We start from the raw sequence: 7,034 nt of genomic DNA, 5'->3' as shown, positions 1-7,034 counted from the left end.
TGAAGCTTGATGTAGCAAAGTATGTGGTCGAGTGTGTGACATGTGCTACAGTTAAGGCACAACATCAGAAACCATATGGGAGTTTAGAACCTTTACTTGTACCTATGGGTAAATGGGAAGACATCGCTATGGATTTTGTCACTAAACTGCCCAGAACAAAGAACAGTCACGACATGATTTGGGTGGTCGTTGATCGCTTCACTAAGAGTGCGCACTTCATAGCAGCCAATGAGAAATGGTATATGGATAAGCTTGCAAATTCTTACGTGAAGGAAATTATGACACTTCATGGTGTTCCGTTAACGATTGTATCAGATCGTGATATCCGTTTCACCTCAAGGTTTTGGAAAAGTCTATAAGAGGAATTGGGTACCAAGTTGTGTTTGAGTATAACTTACCATCCACAGACTGATGGTCAGAGCGAACGGACGATACAAACACTTGAAGATATACTGAGAGCATGTACACTGGAATTCCAAGGCAACTGGGTTGAACATTTTCTTTTGGTAGAATTTTCCTACAATAATACTTTCCACTCAGGCATTAAGATGACACCTTATCAAGCTTTGTACGGACAGAAGTGTCGTACGCCGTCTTGTTGGCTTGAGGCTGGGGAAAAGCAGTTTATGGGACCTGAGATAGTCCATCAGACTGTTGAAAAGTTGAAAGTGATTAGGGAGAGAATGTTAGCAGCTCAGGATCGTCAAAAGAGCTATGCTGACAAGAAAAGACGACCGATGAATTTTGAAGTTGGAGATTCGGTTATGCTTAAAGTCTCGATGTGGAAGGGACTTATAAGATTTGGTAAAAGGTGAAAGTTGAGTCCAAGGTTATTTGGACAGTTTAAAGTTCTTCAAAGGATTGGGAACCAAGCTTACAAGCTCGAATTACCCGAAGAAATGAATGGAATTCATAACACTTTTCATGTGTGTTATCTGAGGAAGTTCACGGGAGAAGGTCCCGACATGATTCCACTTTTGGAATTAAGAATTGATGAAAATAAGAGGTTAATTGAAGAACCAGAGGCAATCGTTGACCGTAATACTAAGAAGTTGCGACACAAGATGGTCGAATTAGTGCTTGTCCGTTGGAAACATACGAATGGGCCAAATCTCACCTGGGAGACGGAGAGTGACATGATAAGTCACTATCCGCATTTTTTTTGTTGATGTGTGATTCTGGGGACGGAATCATCCTAAGGGGGAGAGCATTGTAACTCCCATGTTTCTAGGCTAAGCATTAATATTGATGTAATAGTCTAGGTTAACCTTTGTAACTCGTTTTGAAGTAATAGAAATGTATCATTTGAGTATTATGTGTTTATTGCTTAATTGTGTGAATTAAATGAATTAATGATAAAAATAAGCGATAAAGTAAAATATTAGATAAACCCTATATTTATGAAGGAAGTTGTAGTGGTCGTGACAAGGGTTCCGGATATATAAGGAATGCCGAAATCCGAATTATAACGAAGAAGTTATGACCTTTCGAACTTTCGTGACAGAACCGGTACGACACTGCGTGACGTAATTAGTGAATTTACGATAGAGTGATATTTAGCCTTAATAATCCAAACGAAAGTCGTAGATTACGTTAAAGCAAGAGTGTGCATAAGAAGAACGTCCAAATCTGACTTCGTATGAGGAAGTTATAATTTTTCAAAGTTTCGACTTAGCAGTATGCAACCCAAAGTTCGAATATGAGATCAAGTGATTTCTAGCCGAAACAATCTAAACGAGAATCAAAGATCTAGTCGATAGTAATGCAACAGTAAAAAGACAGAAGAAAACGGACGTCGGATGAAGAAGTTATGAATTCCTAACGGAGTTTTCCTGTCCCGGCCTACAAAAAAATAATATAATAAAAGTTAAATTCAAAATTAGCCAACAGAGTCTAAACGAGAGTTGTAGAGCATAATCTCACCTACGCGTGCATTTAAAGAACGTCGAAAACAGAGCTCGTATGTGATAGATATGAATTTCTGACGTTCGGGGCATGAAATTCAACGCCTGTGTCAAAGCTCACGACGTGAGCAGGTGATGGACGTCTTCCAGGGCAAGTGGCCTGATGACGAACGCCATGACATCGAGCTCACGACGTGAGCATTAGTGGATCACGACGTGAGCGAAGAATTTCAGCCCTATAAATAGAAATTGAAGGGCAGCCGGCCATGGTTGCTAATTCCGCCCTCTCTCACTCCCGATACCCTCTCTAGCTGTCTTGAAGTACCCACGAAGCCTCGGTATCATCCCGACACCTGAAGCAAGTCCCGAAGCTCCGAAGATCCCGAGAAGAAAAGAGTTTCCGAGCCGAAGCTCTGCCCATGAGAAGCACGGTGTGTGAAGATATCCCAGAGTCATCAAAGAGTTACTACTTGGAGAGCCGTAGTGCTGTCCGATAATCTTCTTATCAAGTGAGTGCATAGTCCCTTTCATATACACGATTTTTAAAAAAAGTATTGTCGTATGTATCAAGTATATGTTTTGAGTGAGGGTATATATATATATATATATATATATATATATATATATATATATATATATATATATATATATATATATATATGAACTGTTTATCTGGAATGAGTATTGAATGTATATCTTATCAAGTTTATAAGTTGAATCTGAATGAATACGCATGTTGCTATCTACAAAATTATTGGGTAGAACTGGGTAGATAGTTGACGTGTGATGATAAACTGATGAGAGGCCTCGCTGTTGTTTTTGATTCAGTCATCTAGCGGAGTTTAGATGACGACCACATACTTTTCTAGACAGTCTAGTGGAACGCTGGAGGCTCGCCACTTGTAGGTGTTAATGAACTTAGCTGTTCATTTGTTGTACTCTATCCCCCACATGGTTGCCTTGTTTAACATATATTGCTGAGGAAACCCCGAAGTATGTGATGTCGCCCCGATGAAAATCCTTAGACTAGGTCCCATGTGATAGTTGTTTTAGGGACGTAAATTGAGGATAACGGGAATGGGTAATTGGGTTATTGTTGGTTAATGAAATTAATATAAATATTTATTGTGGGTTGAAAACCCTATATGCTCACCAGGCTCCCAAGCCTGGCCCACTCAGTTTTCTTTATATTATAGATAGTGGCGCGAGAGCATAAGTGGATGAATTATCAAGATATTTTGATTATAGGCATGTACTGTATATAAATGTTGTAAGGCTTATAATGTGTCGTTTATGCTTTTGGTCTGTATCGGAACATAACATCCCGAGTTTTGTTAGATAATGAAAATAAATTTCTTTAAGAAATGGTTTGTAAATCTTATTTTATCATATTTCGTTTTGGGAACAAATTCCGTAACTCTTTTAATCAAAGGATTACTCTGAAATTATTTTAAAAGCATAAATTAAACCGGTGTTTTCTGGCCGTGAATTCGAGGATGTCACAGTTAGCTTAGCATCTTTGGAGTTTTTAATGCAAATTGTTAATTAATGATGATTGTGATATATATATATATATATATATATATATATATATATATATGTATATATATATATAGGCGGAGTTTAGACCCATAATTTGAGTATGAGACATACTTGCTTTACTTACAAGGTGAGTCTTCTCTCTATACTTACCTGAGTGGTAATTACTGTGCGGCCGGAGGGTCTTATTTGTGTTACTGACCAAAGGGTCATATGTGCTTATACTGAGATATGTGATATTATGCATTTTTTTCTTTGTGAATTATGTTGTATATTATTTTGTGCATTACCGAGATAGGACCAGAGGGTCCAAACCGAGTTGTGAGACCGGAGGGTCTTCACTGAGATACAGGACCGGAGGTTCCAACCCAAGTTGTGAGACCGGAGGGTCTTCACCGAGACACATGACCGGAGGGTCCTTATTAAGATATAGCCATGAGAGGCTAATTATTTGTGTGTGATATTTTGGGGAACTCACTAAGCTTTGTGTTTATAGTGTTGTGTAAAATGTGTTTCAAGTACATCTTAGGACCGCGGGAAGGCGCTGACATGATTGGACACACCAGCTTGTTGATTTATGTTTTGAGGATACTGGGATATTTTACAAACAGTTTTTATGATTGTGTTTGGATACATTTACAAATTGAGTATGAGAGTTGTTGAACTGTGTTTTTGTGTGGAATTAAAAATGAAAAATTTATTTGAAAATTTAGAGTGTTATAATTTTTAGAAGAGAGATCAAGGTGAACAAAGTCCAGATCTATAAGCTATAATGAAAACAACACTTCTCCAATAAGTTCCTTCTTCTCCAAGGTGCACCATACATACTTTAAAGCACTCAAAAACACATTCTTTTAGCTCTCAAGGCTCAAACTAGGGTTAGGGTTTCATGAGAGGGTGTTGGAGAGGTGGAGGTTGAGAATGGAATGGTTTTTTTTTTGGGGGGGGGGGTGTTAAGGAGCTTAAATACGGCTCAAACCACAAAAATAGGGTTTGCGCACTGATCGCATATGCCCTGCATACTCCCGGTACGCCCCGCGTACTCGGGATGCCCCAATACGCCCGTCGTACTCAACTTAACCCAAAACCGTCCAAACTTCAAACCGTCATAACTTCTTTATTTCAACTCCGATTTCGACGATCTTTATATCCACGGAAAGATATCGAGGAGCTCTACAACCATATCTAATTACTTTTGATTTAAAACACATCGAACTAAAATCCATAATTCATAAAAGAAGTCTAAAACACTACTTTCCCATTTTACCCTTTGACTCCAAAGCACAAACCGAACTATTGGACCACATATCTACATCACCCACATTCAAATAGGCCTAAACCTCTCTTCCCTAAAGCACGAAGCCTTATGATACTTGATCTTCAAGTTACAACCCCGAATTATGAAACGACCCGAAACAGGGTATTGCAACTCTCCCCACTTAAATTAGATTTTATCCTCGTAATTATTCTTTACTATCTCTTCTACCCAACCAAACGATCTTGACTGAACTCCCTGAATCACGAAGATGACTGGGAAAGTCACCTCACTCTGATAACCATCCACCCTTACTACTATCGAACCCAAAATAGCAGAAATCACAAGGCTTAACGAAAAATGAACCTCAACATGGCTCTAAGCCAACGAGTGTCCAACCGCTACGTTTGAAACTGAAAATCCTATTCGATGTCTGCCTCCTAGGAAGGAAAAACCACTCCAAAACCATTTCCACAATGACTCAACTTCATATCCCGAACTGCACAAACATATCCCCCCTGAACAAATTTACGGAGACCCGGAACATATACGTCCCGACCACTCACCGGTACCGAAAAATCCTCATCGAAAACAAAATCAGCTTCAAACTCAAAACTGAATAGCTACAGGTGGTCATGGTCTATCCGTCAACATTAATCTTCATTCATTTACTCCTAATGAAGGACAACTCAACTAACTAATGCTCGAACGATCACCAAGTCCGCTTAACCCCAGTGATGGCTACAAACCGAACTGAGTACTTGTGACATCCCCAAAATCTCGGCCAGAAAAGACCGATTTTCATTTATGCTTTTAAATAATTTCAGAGTAAATCCTTTTGATTTGAAAGAGTTGCGGAATTTGTTCCCAAAACAAAACATGATAAAATAATATTTATCAAAGCATTTCATCAAGAGATGCATTTCATTATATAATCAAAACTCGGGATGTCATGTTCCGATACAGACCATAAAGCATAAACGATAACATTACAAGTCATTCAACAAATATATACATATACAGACTTGTAAACAAAACAACAAGATGATCCATCCATCTTACGCCCTTGTGCCACTTCCTGTAATTCAAATAAAACTGAGTGGGTCAGGCTTGGGAGCCTGGTGAGCATATAGGGTTTTCAACCCACAATAAATAAGTTATATTTAATTTCACCAACCAATCACTATCCCGATTACCCATTCCCGTTATCCTCACTTTACGTCGCTAAAACAACATCTATCTCAAGGGACCTAATCTAGGATTTTCATCGGGACGGACATCACTGCGAAGGGGTTTCCTCAACAATAGATATCCTAAAGGCAACCATGAGGGGGATAGAGTACACCGGTGAACACATCGTTCACAATACCTACAGGTTATGAACCTGCTAGCGTTCCACTGGACTGTCTAGAAAGAGTCCGTGGTCGTTATCCATACTCCGCTGAATAACTATATCAACAACAACAACAACATCGAGGCCTCTCATCTGTTTATTACACACCAACTATCTACCCATGTTCTACCCAACATATTAGTAGATAAAAATATATTTTCATACATAGTTTAAAACCTGTATATCATTTTCATTCAATATATATTCCACATAACAGATGAGGCATACCACGTAACACGTATTCCATAGAAAACAATTCAGATCTATGAGACAGAATAAAGTGAATATCCATTCACGCATACAATCACCAAATATACACATAACAAGTATATCATATAAAATACTTCATAGTTACTCGTTAGAAGAAAGTAACTATACCCTCACACATATAAACCACAATTTACTTAATACACTCAAACCGCACTTGTATTATTATCATGTTTATGAAAGGTAGTACACACTCACTTGATCAGAAGATTATCGGACAACACTACGACTTGCAGAAGTAGTAATCCACAGCAGATCTGGAAGATCTCCACAAAAATCGAACTTCTCGCGGGCAGAGCTTCGGCTCGGGAATCGCACTTCTCAGGATCTTCGGGATCTCGGGACTTGCCTCGGGGCTAGAGAATAATATCGGGGCGTCGGGGTATTTCTGGCACGCAAAACGATGCAAAACGGGAGAGAGAAGAGAATAAATGGGCAAAATAGTCGGCTGCCTTCGGATCCCTTTTATAGAGGCTGGAACCTCGGAGTACGCGGGGCGTACTAGCCTCCGAAATCGTCACTGCATGCGTCATCCGAAGTGTCGACACTCTCGGCGTACGCGGGGCGTACGTCGGATCGGACTGGTGACTCCCCCTTCGGATAATGCCGGATTTTTGATTTAAAAATAAATACAATTTATTTATCAAACTTCGGAAATTCATATCTTCTTCATACG

Source organism: Lactuca sativa, chromosome 2 (assembly GCF_002870075.4).
Source record: "Lactuca sativa cultivar Salinas chromosome 2, Lsat_Salinas_v11, whole genome shotgun sequence".
In the NCBI taxonomy this organism is placed as follows: domain Eukaryota; kingdom Viridiplantae; phylum Streptophyta; class Magnoliopsida; order Asterales; family Asteraceae; genus Lactuca; species Lactuca sativa.
This window is presented reverse-complemented; position numbering follows the sequence as displayed.